Consider the following 19,742-nt stretch of genomic DNA (forward strand, 5'->3'; position numbering starts at 1 on the left):
TTTTGTAATCAGAGTGATGCCTCAAGCTTTGTTCATTTTGCTCCAGATTGCTTTGCCTATTCAGAGTTTTTTTTGGTTCCATATGAATTTTAAGATTGTTTTTTATATTTCTATGAATAAATGCCATTGAAATTTTGCTAGGGATTGCCCTGAATCTGTAAATCACTTTGGGTAACATTTATTATTATTCATGAGTCTATGGGTAGTTCTGATAATGTGGGTCAGACTCAGTTGATTTTCTTTGGAATCACCCACCTGTCTGTGCTCTGCTAGTTGATCTAGATGGCCTCTGCTTAGAATCTCTGTTCTCCTCCATTTGGGGCTCTCATTTTCCAGTTGTCTTTTCTGGGCTTGTTCTCATTATGGGACAAAATTCCAAGAAACATAGAAGTGCTTAAGTCTTCTTGAGCTTCAGGAGTTGATATGTCATAGTGATACTTCTACCATATTCTACCAAAGCAAGTCACAGAGTCAGACCAGATTCAGGGGTGAAGGAAATGGAGTCAACCTCTTGACTGAAGTAGCTGTAAAGTTATAATGCAAAAAGTAATCACAGATGGAAGAATGGTAAATTCAGCCATTTTTGCAATCAATTTACCACAGTAATTTTCTTCAAATACTGACACAAGTCACAAGCATAATTTCAGAATAAATTATTAAGTGGATTCTGAAATAGATGAGACATATCTGAATGACATTAAACCATATCATTTCTGTAATACATGCAGAAAATATGGCAGCATGTAGCTTTGGGTTGAAGCAATAGTTAGGCAGATTTGTAATAAATTAAATGGCCATATTTGAACATTTATTTATAGAAAAGTGTCAACTTAGACATTTTCAGTGGCAGAACGTAAGGTTTTCTTCTCAATCCTGTTCTGTGTAACACTTATCACCATTTGTCAATGACTTATATGAAAATATGATTATCCAAATAGAAGATGACATGAATCTGGAAGGAATAGATAGTGTTCTGGATGACAGAATTAGTATCCAAAAAGGCCTTGACAAGATGAAATAAGGAATTAAATTAAATGTGGCAAATTTTAATGTAGATAAATTTAAGTCACTGCAATAAAATCAAAATCTCAAAAGGTCCGGTTATAGACTGGCTTACCTGGATAAGCCTCTTAAGGGTTTTAAATAACAGTTGCTTCAACAATAATCAACAGAGGGAGCAATTTACATAAAACATCTGTGGATATAGGTTACATTAGTATATGAACAGTGTATATTCTAGAATAAGAAATAACCTTTTTTAACCAAACCTCAATGCTCACTGTGACTTACAACTAAACTGTTGAATATAATAGTGATAATTAGTTTTAGCACTATTTTTGGTATTGAATTTCAGTCAACTTAATATCATTTGCAAATCAATTTCTTTGGGCATCCAAATTCTCATTAATTAGTAAAAGAGCATTAAAAATTGGTAATATTCTGAGTCAAATAGCAGATATTATAAATATCACTCTCTGATTATAATGTAATAAACTTAGAAATTTAATAGGGAAGCTTATACATATTATCAGTAATGAAAATAAGAAAAAATGATACCTAAGTTTTGTACTATTAATAGGGATAGAATTTTAAAAGATACAATGACTCATCAACTTAAAAATAATTGCAATTAGGGACTTCCCTGGTGGTGCAGAGGTTAAGAATCTGCCTTCCAGTGCAGGTGACATGGGTTCGATCCCTGGTCCTGGAAGATCTACATGTCATGGAGCAACTAAGCCCATGCACCACAACTACTGGGTCTGCACTCTAGAGCCCACGAGCCACAAGTACTGAGCCCACGTGCCGCAACTACTGAAGCCCATGAGCCTAGAGCCCATGCTCCGCAACAAGATAAGCCGCCTCGGTGAGAAGCCCGTGCACCACAATAAAGAGTAGCCCCCACTCGCTGCAACTAGAGAAAGCCCGTACACAGCAATGAAGACCCAACACAGCCAAACAATAAATCAAAATTTTAAAAAAAGTAATTGCAATTATATTTTACATAAAAATTGATATGTGGTCAAATGTACACTCAGAAAAGAAAATACAGAAGTATTATTTTTAATTTAAAAGAAAAGGAATATACTCCTGGCTTTAGGTTAAGATGTAGGAACCTGGAAATAATGTAACTCCCACTCTAACAAAAGGAAAACTCATGATAATCTATGAAGTCATTACTTTTCTGAATCCAACCAATCAATGAAATTTTAAGGCAACCACTTTACAGACTTTGAAAAATTTGGGGAGCAATAGAATCATTGAGAAATTATCCTCAACCATTGAGTGAGAATGGTTTCAACCTCTGAGACCCAGCGACACAGGGCCTGCCTAACACTGAGGCTGGAGGAGGACAACAGGAAACTCCCTGACTCCACCAGAGGGTAGCAAGCCCCAAGTATCTAAAAACAGCAGTCTGTTGCTAAGGGAAAGACAAGAAATAGGCAGACCTTCTATGAGGCACATACACAAAGGGAAGACCAAAAGATGAGAGTGAAGGAAAATCTGAGGAAAACTTTATGGCCAAGCACACAAGTATAAGAAATTCTAGAGGATTTTGAAGTCAACTATGAACTGAAAGTAACCACCACAACAAGAAACCTGAAACCCAGCTCAACTCTGAATAAGATTGGCCCAACCCTAAAATGAAGAGCCAAGAAGATTAGGCCCAGAATATGATTTACCACAGTGAATGTTCTGTATGTGCTTAAAAATCATATGTATTCTGGATATGGAACTTTCACTATGGTAAGTCATATTCTGGGCCTAAAATACTAAACCCAGACAAATTAAAAATTTAAATCAAACAAGTTCATCGACTAAAGTGGAATTAAATTAGAAATCAATAACAGATATCTAAAACATTGTCAAATATTTGTAAGTAGAACAGCACACATATATCCCATGGGTTAATGAAGAATTAAAAAGAAAAATTTGCAAACATTTTATATTGAATGAAAATGAAACATATCTATGTAAGTTGTCATGTCCTACCAAAGAAATACTTAAAGGCAAATTTATAGCAATAACTAATATTAGAAAAGAGGAATTATCTCAGGTCAATGATTTAAAATCCCCTTTTAAGAAAAAATATAAAAAGAGTAAATTAACCCAAAGTAAGAAGAAATGAGATAATTATCATACAAGCAAAAATAAATTAATTTTAAAATAAACCATAAAATATTAATGAAACCAAAAGATGGTTCTAGAAAAGATCAATAAAATTGATAAACCTCTGGCCTTACTATCCAAGAAAAAAAGAAAGAAGAAGAGAATTACTAACAACTGTAATGAAAGAGGGGACATCATTATAAAACCTAGGGACATCACTGTAAAACCTAGGGATATTAAAACTATGATAAGAGAATATTATAAACAACTTTACACTTTTAAACCCATTTAAGTGAAATGGACAAATTCCTTGAAAGACAAATGACCAAAGTTCACTCATAAAGAAATAACCTGAACGATCCTGTAACTATGTGTAAAATCTTTAATATTTCATTTAAAGATCTTCTCACAGGCTTCTGGTTTCTGATTCAATGAAAAGAGTTTGGAAGTCACCACACCACCCAAAGAAATAGTAAAAAGCTAAACAGACTGAAAAATCAACAACTCTTTTGGGAATCTGTAAGAGAGGGGAGAAATAGACAAGCAAACACAGGGAGTCACGGCTTACTGGAGCAATAAGTTCTTTCCTGATCTGTTGTATGGGTTTTGAATAGAGAAGTCCTCTTTCCATTGGGGTGGCTTAGATGGGAAGATATAATGCTCAGCATGTCCATAGCCATCATGGAATTTTACTGACAGCCAAATGAAACTAACATGCATGGAGAAAGTGCAGCCAAATTATAGAGAGGAGACAGAGACAGATGAGACCCTAGAATCAATTTCCTGCAACTCCAGCCAAGTTATGCATTCCAACTGGTCTCCTTTTTCTCTAAAGCTAGTGTAAGATTTAATTGTATGATTTTTCAATTGTGTATGTGTCACCACAACCTACAAAGCAACAATAAGGAAATACTTATTAGACTCTGAATGTAACTTTATGTTTATATTTAAAATGTACATTTGTGTTAAAAACATTAAAATATGAATAGAGTTTGTGTGGTGTGATCATGAGACTTTTCCCATATTTCTCTTTTTTATCGTTTTAAATTGAACATTTTGGTTTGTAGATTGAAATTAAGAAAGCATAAAATTATGCACAGAATGCTATGTCCCATAATTTTTGGAACTATACATTTAATCTGATTTTTAAATACATCAACATTTGCATGAATTCAGCCTGTATTTTAATCTTATTGTGTGCATACGTGAAATTATTTTTCAATTACAGCTATTTAAAAAAAATCACTGGAGTAACTCCTTTCCTAATGTACCATGGGTTTAATGATAGTACCATGGGTATTAATGATAAGTCAGTAGGTTGTAGTCTCAATTACTTCATTATTAATTATTGCCATATTTTCTTTCATTTCATTTAATACACTATCAAGGATGGAATCGATCATTTTCATAGTTTTCTTAATCTATAATGATTTTTGATTCTTAGATAGTTTAATTAAAGCAATATAATTTAATTAGTCATCTATTCAGAATTCTTTGAGTCCTAAGTTGAATAACAAGAATGTGTATACCTACTTCACTAAATTATTTTACATCCTCAGCTTTTATCTAAGGTTAATATAAGGAAGAATAATCTGTATTTTTAGTAAAAGTAATCAGTCAAATTATTTCTAACAGTTGTCATCAAATATGTTATGAGTGGCTCATTGTAACAAATATCTTTGAAAATTTAGGTTTTTTTCTGAAGTTTGTTTTGACATTAGCATCTTAGCTACTAAATATGCTTGTAACCATTAGAAATTCCTTGACACTCTAAATTCTCTCAGCACTCCTAATAAACTACTGGGTAGGGAAGGATTGCCTTTCATTTTTTCTGTCATGATCTTACTTAATTTTAAATATTTTAAAACTAGTGCTGAAATAGGAACTCATAAGCCTCTTTTCTTCTCACTGTGGATATTATTTAATTTATAAGCTCTTTAGTAATCAGTTTATTTTACTCAGTGTTTCAAATCTTTTCCAAAATTTCAAAAATAAAAGATTTTAAAAATTATATTATAATTATAAATAGATAAATCATTCTCAGTAGTCATATAAAATAGTGATAAACTGAAAGTTACCAATTTTATCATCAAGAGATAACTGCTTTTAAAGGTGCTTACAAATAATCTTCCTGTTGTATCTTGTATATATTCAAATATACTTGTGATAGAAACACAAAATCAGTAAATTTATATGTTCTTTTAATAATTTGTATAGTCTTTTAATCCATTTTCACTTTCATACTATTTTATAATCATAAATAAGATACTTTAAAACAACTTTTTTGCATAATGTCTTAACTTTACGTTAAGCAATATTCAGCACAAGCCAATTTATTCAAATAGGGAAAAATTTCTACTTATTGCACTTTTCATACATAACTAACAATATTAAAAGATCAATTTGCTATGGGAACTTTCAATGTACTGCAGGTTTACACTGTTTATTATTTCTGTCATACCAGATTAATGTCTTTTCTATAAATTTAGTACCTTTATTAGCCTGTAATTATTTCAGTAAAACAGAGCTATTTAGTCAAATCCACATGAGGAATTTTATAGATTTGGATTTTTTTCTAAAGCCATCAATTCTAAATGGACCCATAGTTCAGCCTTTCTCTCCTTCAGGGAAGAATTTCACTTTAACCTTGGTGCCATCCTGAAAACAAATTTCTCTCAATATCCTCGTCCAAAGACATTAAAAATTCTATTTGTCATTCTTCTACCCCTGCCCTTTCTCCTTAAATAACTTTATTACATGAGCTAATACTTGGCACCTATATTTCTCAGAATGGACTTTAAAAAGTCGGTCCTCCTAATTAATGCATGACCTGCCTCCTGTTCTCCTACGCAGTGTGCAGCTGATGAGAAGCAGAACAGTTTGACAGCAATGTGTGTGGGGACCAATGGTTCCGTGGAAAATAGGAGGAGCTCAGATTGTACTGTCTAGGATGTGATTTTAAATCAGCCTGTTTTTCTTAGTAAAGGGAAATCTAAACCGCAAATTGGAGGCAGCAAACAGAGGGATCAAAAATGTGATTTTTATAGTAAGTGCTATTGTCATTATCTCACTGTTTGACTTCCTAAGAGGGACCACACAAGTTTCATAGAAAGACTATTGTGAGAATCAATAGCCAATTGTGTGTAGCACAGCACAGATATCAGGCAAGATTTTGGATTAGGACACTTTTAATTTTTTTCCAAGTTAAAAAAGTATGTTAAATTGGTGTCATGAAGACTAAATCTCATTCAATTTGATACTGCCTCTCTCACATCTTCTTCTTAATGCCCTGAAAGGCTCTAAATTTATAGTAAAATAAAAAGGATAGTATGTTTACTATTTAACTCAAATGAAGAATTTTGCAGGGAATGATAAGTGTGAAAAATATGTAATAAATTTTAAATATGTTCATAGAATATTATGCAGTTATAGGTATTCACTGTCATATCTTATTGGATATTTCACTACTACGTTTATTGATTCTGGATCATTTTAGTCTTTTTTCTCTGCCTTGCGCAAATATACAGCCACAGAGTTGGGTCTTTGTTTCTGTGAGCTTTTTTGTGTTTTCCAAGAAAATTAATGATATTTAGGAATTTAGGATACTGTCGGCATAGTTTCCATATCTAAGGAAACACGGCCTCATTGATATTAGTTGTTGCTTAGAATTGCATCCTAAAATTATTCTTTAGAGACTTTCAATAAAATATTTTATATCTCATGGATACTTATAGTTAACATTTGGTTGTCAACTTAATAAGTATATTCATATTTAAGTTTAGAATGAATTTTTGTGTCTACACTTTGCCTTAGTTCTATACTAGTGTTTAATCAGGAGCTGTGTGATATAATATTTACATTTGTTCAATAAAAAGCTAAATTCATTCTGAATCTCTTGCTGGACTGGCCTTATGTAAGGTAAGTAACTCTATATATGGAGTGGTTTTATGGGTGTTGGGAAGGTTCTACAATCAAAAACTGACCTTCATCCCCTATATTTGAAAATTATTAATTTAGGTTAAATACCCTCTAGTGGAAGGACTGCTATAAATCATTACAAAATTTTCAGATTTATTCTGAGAGCAGGGTAAAAATGCAGAGTATAAAGGTCCTGACACCCCCAGTAGCTGGGAGAAGTAAATGGTACACTGAAAAAGAGTGTGATATACTCGTTTGAAGAAATAGGACTAAATTAGAATCTGTTTGCAGTTATGAATAGATGGAATGCTTTTTTACAGCATATGAACAAGACAGGGGGATAAAGGAGCCAAAAATCAAGGATGTCAAAATCTACAGTAAAGTAAGTGTTTTTCAAATTTAACTATTTGCCTTTCAACATAAGCAGGTTTAAATAATAGCCTTGCTGAGTTTCATGAAACAAAATTAAGAGACAGATGACAGTGTCAGCCTGATAAAACTGTCCCCTTGGTGACATTTCTATACCCAAGATCAAGTTTTCTTTTTGTTAACCCCAATCAAATATATCAAAGGATATTCTGTTCTTACTGAATATTTTCATTTTCCAAATGGCATAAGTCCAATATTTTCTCTAAATTACTTAGTGAGGTTAAAACGCAGATATGTTTGTCTTATTTAAAGTAAATTTTAATGTAATAAGAATGTATTTTCACCATGTCAAATCAACTCAGTCTGTGACAGCAGACTATGGTAAATGAAAGGGAGGTTCTTTTGCATCTTGTTTATAGGTACAATAGAGCGATAAAACTCTTAGATTAAAAAAAAAGTTTACAAACATTTCCAGGATAGAAAGGAAAATAAACTTTTAACTTAATTGTAGTGCTATATCTCACCAGTGGCAGAGTACATACGAGAAAGAGCTCAAATCCAATTAAAACAATTAAATGTTCATACAACCTTATTCACTTTTAAAATAAATGACTGTTTAAACAGACTTCAAAAAATAAGAAAGTAGGCTCCAAATTTTCCCTCTTAAAATGCTCTAAATTCATTCATGTGTAGTGTGTAATCAAACTCATTGCTTCTTCTTCCTTTACTATAATTTTTTATAACTGTTTAAACTCTGCTTTTTATATAGTTTAACATGGCATGATCTTTCCCTGACCATCCCATGTTCAGTGTTCTCACTTTGTTATTATTCCTCTTACATGTATCATAAGCTTCCTTGTATTGTTTATTATATTTGAGAGGATTTCTGCCTTAATTATTGAATTGTACTGAGGTCTTTTGAGGTCAGGGTATTGATGTGTCCTCTCTCTCTCCATACAACATGGCATGTTTTTCACCCCGATGGGTGATATTCAAATGTTTATTATTGAAAATACTGGAGAGGATATCAACAAAGTTGAGAGTTTAAGAGGTTTATATGTAGAGCCAATCATCACAAATGGGTCTGTTTAAAAACTAGATTTAACCTTGATAGAAAAATGCCTGGAACTAAATACCGAACACTGTTACCAATTTGTTTACTGTAAGTTGTGGGTGATTTATTTCTTCCTGAGACTATCACTTTCATGATGATAGAAAGAAATATTTTACTCTACATGTTTTATTTAAATATTATTTTAATAAGTACATTCTGCAATAAACTGGAAGAGTGCATACTCCAACTAACTTTATAGAGTTCAGTTGATATCACAGGCCAAACTATAAAAGAAGAAATTAAATATAGATGGATGGCTATAAAAGGGGACCAGTTGTACATACAAATAAGTTAATCAGTAAACAAAGTCTATCTCTGCAGAAAGATCTGCAAATCAAGGAAAGGACTTCCCTCTGAACTGAAGAAAGGATGGTCTTTCAAAAAGTGGTCATACTGGCAAATTTATGATAAACAAGAGATATACAGTGTGTTCTTGCAGTTGTGGTAGAGAAAAAAAGTGTAGGGATATGCAGCACATAAAGCATGATGAGGTAGTGTAGTGAAATTAAACCTCTTCTGAGAATTATAAAAAATTCTTTCATTAGAAAAGTTAAAATCCGTTTTGCTTTGTTTCTGATATTTGATAAAAGTGATGCTGAATGGCTAAAAGTTATAGACAACCTTGAAAGTCTAAGAAAAAGCAATGGTGAATTAGGATAATGTGTGCACCATAGAACACTAATTTCATGAGAAACCACTAAAAGAGATTTCCTAAATGAAGTTTCTCTGTCCAGTTAATTGAGGAGAGCTTACTATGCTTTTCCATCTTGGAAAGAGCAATGGACTAGCATATCAAAATCAGAATTATAGCAGAAAAGCACAAACATATATATACATATACACACAACTCGCTTTAATATTATTCAATTCCAAATGAAACGCTTTTGCAACCTAACACTCATGAAAGTGTCAGAACTGGTATTCCATTAGCAAACTTCGAAAGAGTGGTACAATGTTCTCTTCTGAAGTAGGTGAAAAATATCCTGACTGATTTAGGAGTGTTTGATGATAACTCAAGATTACTGAATGCATACTTATTGTAATAAAGTGCTTATGATTTTAAAAAATATTTCTCTGAGCCTTGTATTATCTTTCAAACTAAAATGTCTTGGTAACATAAACTCATATTTATGTTTAATAGATTTAACAGAAAGCTTTATAGAAGCAATTAATGATTTCAAAAGCTTTCTATTTTACATGGAAATCCATACTTTTGAATATCATAGATATTCAGATTTAAGAATATAAATTACAAGCATCACTTGCCACAGGCTAGAAATGGTCACGATAAGAAGAACCTTTTCTGGAGGGATTACTATCCCAGACCCTGAGGAACTTCCTCTTCTCTAGCAAATGAGGTTCCAAGAGTTTTTTTTTTTTTAATGTTAGTAGCAGAATTACTATAGATTTGAGTCTGTAGATGTCAGACTCCAAAGGTATGTAAGTTTTAAGCTTACCCTGGAAGGAAAACAGTAATCTGTAGGACAGAAGCCTTTTAAATGTCAACATAAAACGTGTCACAAAATGTTGCAGTACAATTTACATACGCAGAGGAGAGAAAGGAGGTAATTTCAAAGAGAGTAATATCTGGTAATGTTAAGAATGTGATTGCTATAAATTAGCTAATAAAGGATCTAAGCTTTTAAAAAAATTCTGTGGACTGATATAAGATGTGTTTTTTCCCCTTTCGATTATAAAAGAAATATAGCTTAAATTTATATAGTGTAGTTACCAGTACGTCTTTTTTCTGGTAGTTTTCAGGTGTTCGTGCTTCCCCGCCGCCATTCCCTGCTGTTGCCATAGCTCTGACATGAAGATGGGAAAATGGAGCTAGAAGGAAACCAACTCTTTAGTGAATCATTATTACCACAGCATCACGGCTGTTCTGAAAATTTGTTTCTGTCCCATTAAAAACAAGGAATTGGCAGACTGGGAAGGTGATCAGATCGCAATCAGCCATGGAAGGAGTGATCTGTAATCAGGATGAGGCAGAGAAAAAGACACCGGGGGCTAGAATGCAGAGCACTTATATCATAGGACTCCGAAGCTGAAAACAGAAGTCTGTGTAAAACTTAGTAAAAGAATAGTCTTCAGAGAGTCAGAGAACCATCAATGAAAGCAGCCTGTTGATAGGTGAACAAAAGAAGTCTTTGTGTGAACACTGGCTAATTAAGTCTTGCAATTACCGAAAGAGCTTTCTTTTTTGTGAAGAAGAGAGACATATAAGAGTGATGTACAAGTTCAGATTGAAAATACTATTCATATTCTATGGGGGAAGGGCCATTTACCTATTAAACAAAGCAAGGTCGCCCATTTCCCGGCTTTGAGTAGACCTGGGGAGAGTGGGAAGAGACGGGCTTCTAAAGTAGGTGAAATTGTTGGCCATGAAAAGTGCCTTTGACTCATTTTCAATGGATTTAACCTTTATTAAATATAGACCCCCCCTATCAAAATAGCTATAAGCTGAGAGAATTACTTCCAATACACACTCCTTTTCTTAGCAGTCATAAAAAAAACAAAGCTTGATAAGCTCTTGGGGCTGAAGTATTCTTCTCCCATATGGGAGTTATTATTTCCAGTTCAATGTGTCTCAAAGTAGGGGTCAGGTCTCCCAGAGGCTATAGGGGTCTGAGAGGGTTAACACAGAACAGAACTACAGAGCTCTGAAGTGATCAGTTTTGATGATGGTGGTGAACTCTGAGCTATATAAACCAGATGAAAAGGCCTCTACTTACCAGCCTAGCCTTCATTTCGAGGGTTCAAATATGTTTCATCTCCGAGAGATGGCTCCAAACTGCTATTTGATGGCAGTGGCAATGAGGAAAAGTTTAGGGCAATCGGAGTGTACTAGTTTTTCTGGGTGGGAGGCAGGTAGTCAGCATGAGAACCTGAAGCCAGGAGAGCAAAGAGAAAAGACTGAGAGAAGTTTCAAATTTGTGAAGGACGTTGACAAATCTGTGTGGAGGCATAAACTAAAACGCAACGTGCTCCAAATATTCTGGCCCCAGAAAACGGGGACTCCAATTCCTTTCTTTTCTCCCAAAGTTCTTGTCCAACTCTTTTCTAATGATTCCTCCTGTCATTAATCCTTTCTGTTGGCTCTTGAAATCTACCCAGGAACATTATATTTCAGAACAGTAACTTCATATTAGAAATGTCTCAGGAATCCATGGAATAAGGAACAAGGATTTTGTTCTTAACTGCCTAAGTACTGTCTGCTTTCTGAGCCTTCCCTCAAGCTCAGTTTACTTGCCAAACAAGTAAACTGATAGGTAGGACAGAGATTTTGATGATCATCAGAACCAGCCCTTTCAGCATTCACAACCTTTACTCATAGAACAATAGAAACCCCTTCTTTTTTTCCAGCCTTGTTGACACTTATAGTAATTACTCCCAGGAAAGTAACTCTCTGAGGCGATATTTCACTTCTCTTTAATTGGATGGATACCAACTTAGGCACTATCAGCATTGATGAGCAGTGACACCCTCCTGTCAGCCAGGTAATTTGATGGCAGAAAAAGCCACAAACACTTTAGTTTCCATCTTTCAAAATGCCTCATGCAAATGAGGGACAGTAATTAGTGCTGACCTTCCACTATTACTAGTTGTCAATCACCTGTGCATCCTCTTTAGAGGCAATCTGCCTCATTCCATGCAGAAACAAGGGCACATGTAGCACGATGGGAGCTACAGGCAGTGTAAGAGGGCATTGTTATAAAAATTAGCTTCCTAATAGAATACACTGGTGGACTCATGGAGGACAACATGCTATAAGTGTTAAAAGATAGTAGTTTCCAAAATATTCTCCACTAAACACCGGTATCAGTGTCAGATGTCTGGTATCAATTCAGATTCTGAAGCCACATGCAGGCTTATTAAACAAGAAAACCTGTATGTGGGGCCCCTGAAAATAAATTTTACACAAGCACCTTACAAAGTTTCCTCACACTAAAGTTTGGGAATGACTGGCTAAGGTCACTGTGCGTACATTTGCAACCATAAAGCCAGAGACTAGGCTTTCCCATCACTAAATTCAAGAAACACTGTTACATTTTTGTTTGTGGGAGATGCCATTATATTTATAAACTTATGAACAAGGTATGTTATCTGCTTTCAGAGGTTTTCAAGTTTATCAACCTAAGAAACAGTCAAGGACTATAGAATGGAATCTGTAACGAACTCCGTTTAAGAGGGAAATACACAGCAAACACTGAGAAAATGTCATTCATCTGAATGTATCTGTTGCTTTATCCTGTCTGTCATGTGATGTACTCTTACAGTTGTGTATCTTTACTATTTAGCAGTTGCTTATAATCAAAACTGTAGCACAGATTTTAAAGGATCTAGCCTTAAACCCAGGATCAACTAACCTGGCAATCTGGGGAAAGTATGCACTTAGAAAACTTTGTTGCTTTCAGATATGTGCAAATATACGTGAACTATCTGGAACTTAGCTTATCTAGAAATCTGTAACTTTTCAAAAATGTTTGTGTTTCTTTAGCAAGATGTAGTAGGTGATTTATCATGATCTTTTATTTCTGCATGAAATCAATGACCATCCTAAAGACGGTTCAGGTTTCCCCCAGGAAAAAGAGAAACAAGTTATTAATCAAAAATAGAATAAATATCCCCAAATATTCAAAAAGTGAATGAACTAACCATACCTGAAGCTCAGAGGTGCTTATGTAGTTTGGGAGAGTTTATTTTACCAGAGGATAATGGATGGGCATCTTTATTTATTTATGTTTCTTTTTTGAGGAATCAAAATTTTATTTTTTGCTGGAGAATTATTCACATCATTCTCACCATTAAGACTATCTAAGTGATAACGAATAGCCAAAGAAGTTTATTTATTTTGACCAACATTATTAATGTGCTTCTGAACTGTGAATGTATAAGGCCTAATCCTTTCCCACTGTGCTGGCTATTCCTCTTGGGCAAGATCTGACAACTAAAGAGCCATTTGCGTGTCGTGGAGACAGAGCGCTGAATCTGGAAGGGCTGACTCAGCTGGGCAGGAGGTGGTAAGATTAATGGACACCAACATGGAGGGAAAAGCAGTCTGTGAGTGTCAAAGACCTTGGTGGGAGAAACATTTCCCCAGTGAAAGAAAGAACACACACTTCGTCCTTCCATTTACCCCACAACCAGACATCCTGTGGAACATGTCTAAGTCCCATGCATAAATTTCCTATTAGAAATTTATATCTCTATTCAGGAATGAGTGAATCAAGACCAACTCATCACACGTTCTATCATAAACTTTAACTACCATGATACATGCTTTTAAAAGAGGTCAGTTGTATTTTCATCAATAACATATGCATTCTACTTGAAATAACAAACATAATTATAGCATAGAATCTATCAAAGTACATATGAAAATGAGATATAGTCTAGGGCATTTTTTAAGTACAACTTATAAATGACAAGATATTGAGTAAAATAGTGAATAGCTATGCAATGGAACAAGATAACCATAGATTAAAAGGATATAAATGGCATACTACCTAGTTACTTTTGGTTCTTTAATATTTAGTTAACATTTGCTTAGTGTGAGAGAATGGGCAGGCAAGTGTTTTCCTGTCAGGCAAAATATGTTCCATGCTTAACACAAGTATTTAATTGTACTGCAGCCAGAAAAAAGTGACATTTTTCAGTTTCATATTTACTGTTTGAACAGGATGTTTGACACCCTAATGTATCCCATTAATAGATTCCCAAAGAGTGACAGTGATAAAGCAACACTAAAGTGATTCAAATTGTGCTTAGCTAACAGACAATTTGTCAATATGGATGGTTCCATTTCAAGGCTTGACTTAATTCAGTAAGTGTGGTAAAAATATTAGTTTTGCAGATACAAAATACAATTTATTTATTCTGTAAATATTTACTGATACCTACTATGCACCAGGTGCCATTTCCAGCCACTGGGCATCTAGTAATAAATAAATGACTAATCAAGTGTAGAATAGTGCTAATGTCAACAGGGGAAAAATGGAGGGTTATATAATTAAAGGTCAAGTTAGATGCAATCTAGAATGAAGGTCATCATTCTCTATTCTTCCAGAAGACAAACAAGTCAATATTACAATTTTTGTATCTTTTACCTGGCTGCACCTTTGTTTTTGCTCTTGTCCTTTGTAAATTCAGTGTTCCATGGATAATATAATAGAAACTGAAGAGGAATGAACCAGAAAACCTAGAAATTTGGTTTCATCTCTCACACTAATTAACCTTGTGACCTTAAAGAAATTAGTTAAAATTTTCTGAGACTCAGTTTCCTAGGATAATTTATAGAGTTTTACTTAAGAGATAAAATAAAGCTTCATTTCTGGAAGGGTATATTATAAACTGCATAAAGACAAAACAGTTGCAGCTTGTTTTGTGGGTGTCCACATGAACCTTATCAATGTCACATCCAGGAGAAATATTTAAGTTATAACAATTTACAGACAGCAATCATCACTGTGTGTATATTAGGCGATTTCACTATACCTCACTTCTCACTTCTTACTTTTCAGATCTATTTGTCTGAGTAGGGGATAAATATTAGTTGTAAAGGGAAAAAAACAATAAATAACATTATCCAGCTAAAAAGTTATACTCAAAATACATATGTATAGTAACTTAAAATACCTACAGGACCTCATGTTTTACAGTCCTCTTGTAAAGTTTCCCTTTTATGTTGTCTCAAAGGAACAGGTCAAGAATGCAAGGGCAGGGATCCCGTGGTGAAATTTAGTAGAGTTGTGGCTAATGGTGATATGAACAGTTTGTCTTTTGAAGTGACAAGACTGAGATTTTCTCCATTTCCATAAAATATTTTTATTTGTCATCCTCCCTTTAAATACACGTGTATATATGTGCATATATATATATATATGCACATATATCCTCCTCTATCTACCCAAATTAATTTGCAGAAAGAGTTGGGCAGTATATCCTGATGGTATCCTTTTTAATCCTTTCTTGTGGGAATGCTTTTCTCAGCAAAAAAGAGAGGATAGATAAATCCATTCTACCTGGGAAAAGTTCAAAAGTTTCTGTTGTTTAGTAAATAACCAAATGAAGTTATAAATAGCATCACTGCTTTCTATACTATCTTTAAACTAATACAATCATGTCCTTCCTCTAAAAAATTGATCCATGTTAGCTGTTTTGAACATGTCTCCTAGTTAGCATTTTAAACTTTAATCTCTAAACCATTATCTTCTTTCTGGCTCAGCAGGAAATTCTGCCTGTCATTAAATCAGTAACTCCTTATGTTTATGACTACCAAGAACTGCAAAAGCCAGACTATGTGTGGAGTAAAACTTGTCTCATTAGCATCAGTCTACACATTACCATATGTTGACAATAGCCATTCATAGGTTATATTTGGCATCTGTGATGGATGACACAACTTAGAATCATTCTTATTATTTTATCTTCTTGCTATAACTTCTCAAGCATTTCTTTTCTTGACTTTACTTATTTTATTTTATTTTTACATTTCCTGAATTACTCTTAACATCATGCCCTTTAGGTGCCTCATTCTTGCTTCCTAAAGAGGAGTCATAGGCAGTACTAAGTTCAAATATGCTAATATCTTTATATCATCAAAACTTTTACCTCCCTACTTTACAATTCTGTCTGTTGTTTTAGATCTACTTCAGAATCCATAATTCATTGCTCAAGATAGCAGAAACTGACTGAGAATTGTATAAAACCCAAACTACCATAGGTACAAGGGAAATAGGTAAAGGAGAAAAAAAGGGAAAGAAAAAAGCATGGTAGAAGAAGTGAACTATTCCTATTAAAATAACCTAATAGTTATTTAAACAAAGTCAACTCAGCTAAAATGTATGAGGATGTTTCCTGGATTCAAATTTCTGAAAATTCTACCCTGCCATTTTGAAAACAAGAAGTAAAATATTTGGGCTTTTATTACCACAGTAAGGTGATAAATGTGTATTGACGTAACTCTTCTTGTGTAAGTGAAAGTAAATTTAAAATACCAGGCTGTATAAGTATTTTTCAGCCTTATGTAATGTTAAGATAATGTAGAATAAAGGTGAGCTTATTTTTTAATCTGTCGATTAAGAAAATTTTAAACAAAGATATAAACAAATCATTTGTACTTGCTAATTGCACAGGTGATTTTGAATGAATGAGATCAATTGTTTAAAAAATTAAGAATTGTCCTGGGAAATCTGTCATGTTCAGAATTCTCTCTTACATACTTTTTGATCATGCAATTCTATACTAATTTTCATCATAATTTAATATGCTTTAGATTTTAACTCATTTATCTTATTTGCCACACATATCATGTATTTACAGCCCTTTAAACTTTTTATGACTTATTTTCAGTTTTCATCAAGCTTATAGTTTAGAATCTAGAAGAGAGTTAACAAAATAGTTCCGTCTGTCACTGATTGGCTTTGTGGCCTTGGCTATCACTATTGAGCAATATATCATAACATATTTAATCTGGGCATCTGTTTCCTTTACTGTCATTATTCCAGTGAAACTTTTGGCTGGAGAACACAAAAACTAATAGTGTTTAATGAGACAAAAAATACAAATATATACATTTTCCTAAATGATAATAGGTGACAGTGTTTAAATCATTCAAAAGTTTATTTTTAAATAATCACCCCTAAGTGAATTTTGATTAGAAACATTGGTATGGTTTGAGGACAAAACTAAGATCTTAGATTATACACTCATCAAAGGGCAGGCAAAAAAAGAAAGAAAACCTTTTATCTTACCACTTACAACTTTCCCTTTTGACAAAGGCCTGACTCTGGTAGTGTTTTGCCCCCATCTTTAAAAAATTTAGGGGCTCTTTCTTGGGGTGTCAACTGAAAAATATGCACAATCTAAAAGGTGAGAATTATGTTTTATTTGGCAGACAAAACTGAGGACTTAAGCCTGGGCGGGATCCTCACAGATAGCTCTGAGGAACTGCTCTGAAGAGGCAAGGGGGAAGCCAGGATACATAGGAGTTTTTGCAAGAAAGACCAGATAGTACTGTTAATTAAAGAAAACCATATACCTCAAGTTAATGAATGTAATACTTTTCTAGGTATGGGAAGTTGCAAGAGTCTGGGCTCACTGAAATCATTCCTTTGATATGCACCTTAACTATCTAGGGCCAGTGGCCTGCTTTCCTCCTTCCTGAAGCCTCTCAGGGTACATCATTCTGGGGTGGCTGCAGTGACTGAGGGCTTGGCAGCCAGCAGCCCATTTGTCTCCATCCTGAGTTCCCTCAGGGCTCACCATCTGGGGTGGCTTTAGTGGCTTGATGGCTGCAACATCCTTTGTTAACTGATATGGCAGGCAGCATTTTTTCATTCACAGAAGGTCCAGTCCCCCTAAAACATACATTCCCCTAGATTATGCCTCTTCTCTAGGTACACTTCCTTGGCTGGTAAACACAAATTACAACACACTTTTAAGCCAATTGTTTTGCTTACCTACTCTTTCAGTTTTGGGAAGTCACAACCTGTACACAGGTGGATGATTATAGAACAAAGAGTAGTTACAGAGCACAAATATGTCATAAGTCTGGTTTAGCTAATGAGTTACTTAGAAATTCTTGGCTCTGAATTGTTCATTGCCTATTTCTATTTTATTGCTGAACCAAATTGTTTTCTAAAAGAAATGTGAAATATATTCTAATTTTGAACAATTTCTACCTAAATCCAAATAGAAACCTCTTCCACCATAAAATTGTCTAGAACACTCCACTTTTGCGGTGCCTCCATTTCCTAATTTCTTGACTTAATCCCATGATGCAGGTTCTGACTTCTCACAAGTGCTCGAGTTGAGGTTAACCAGTGATCTCCTTTTGTAAACTGCACAGGTTTTCTTTGTGATCATCACCCCTAATTTTTCCAAACTGTGTGACTTCTCCTTGGAATTGTTCCGATTTCAGTCATTACAGAGTTCCAATTCTATCCATTACTCTCTATTTACCACTTCTGTTTTCTAGGTCCTCTCACTTCAGTCATTGTTGAAATTGTGCCACAGGACTCATGTGTTTTATCCCTCCACTCTTCATTTATTTTTTTCCCTTGGAGGTTTCATATCTTCTAATGATTTCAGCTATAAACTCCACTGAAATGATTTCTAAATTTACCAAATTTCTCTGGTTCAGCCCCATATAGAAGTTGTTTTCCATGGAGTGTCTGATCATTGTCTCAAACCCTCAATGTTGATCAAAGACATCAAAATTTTCCCCAGACTTGGTTCTCCCACAAACAGCTTTATTTTCTCCTAGTGGAGCTTTCATTTTCTAAGTTTTCAGCTCACATTCTTGCAATTTTTCCTGACTCTTTTTTTCCAATCTGCTGAATTATTACATTCAGTAAATTCCTGCACTGCATGCTGCTTTCATTTTCCCCTTTCCATTCCCAGTGCTGTTATCTTCTTCTAGTCCGAGTGACCTAGACTCATACATATATGGCTAATTTAATGATCTCCTCAGCTGTCTTCTTGCCCCCTTAAATACGCCCTACCCACTGCTGCCAGAAGAACCTTTCTAAAGCATTAGCTTTTGCACGAGTCACTGTATAAAAAGTTTGTCAAAAGTTCCACCATTCAAAACAAGACCGAATGTACTCATCTTCCTATATTTTTTTTTTTTTTTTTGCGGTACGCGGACCTCTCACTGTCGTGGCCTCTCCCGCTGCGGAGCACAGGCTCCGGATGCGCAGGCCCAGCGGCCATGGCTCACGGGCCCAGCCGCTGCGCGGCACGTGGGATCCTCTCAGACCGGGGCACGAACCCGTGTCTCCTGCATCGGCGAGCAGACTCTCAACCACTGCGCCACCAGGGAAGCCCCCTAAATTTGTTTCTTTCCAACCTCATTTCTTTCAACTGAAAATATGCAAAACTGTATTCAAGAAAACTGTTCCAACATTATTTATTTTCTTAATATTTAAAAAAATGTATTTCATATATCTGTACCTTTTTACTTATAGAAAAGATCTATGATTTACTCATTAGTGTCTGACTATGCTATTTGCATAACTGAAACTCTATTTTTATGATGTTCACTACAGGAGGAATGAGTATATTTCTTTTTTTAATCTTATTTGTTTTTGGTAAACATTCTGAGTTTCCAAGTGGATCTTAAGCACCTTGGATGCAGGAACCTAGTCATATACTTCACTGTTACATCAACTTCTTCAAAAATTCTTCATCGTTAAAGATGAAGACAATAATAATAAAACAGAGACAT

The 19,742-nt window shown here is 34.5% G+C and overlaps 1 pseudogene; it reads left to right on the forward strand.

Annotated features, from left to right (window-relative positions):
• LOC131756884 (Y-box-binding protein 1-like) overlaps positions 1-7,374 on the forward strand; it is a 468,984-nt pseudogene extending 461,610 nt beyond the window's left edge.
• The last annotated feature ends 12,368 nt before the right edge of the window (positions 7,375-19,742 follow it).

Source organism: Kogia breviceps, chromosome 5, assembly GCF_026419965.1.
Source record: "Kogia breviceps isolate mKogBre1 chromosome 5, mKogBre1 haplotype 1, whole genome shotgun sequence".
In the NCBI taxonomy this organism is placed as follows: domain Eukaryota; kingdom Metazoa; phylum Chordata; class Mammalia; order Artiodactyla; family Physeteridae; genus Kogia; species Kogia breviceps.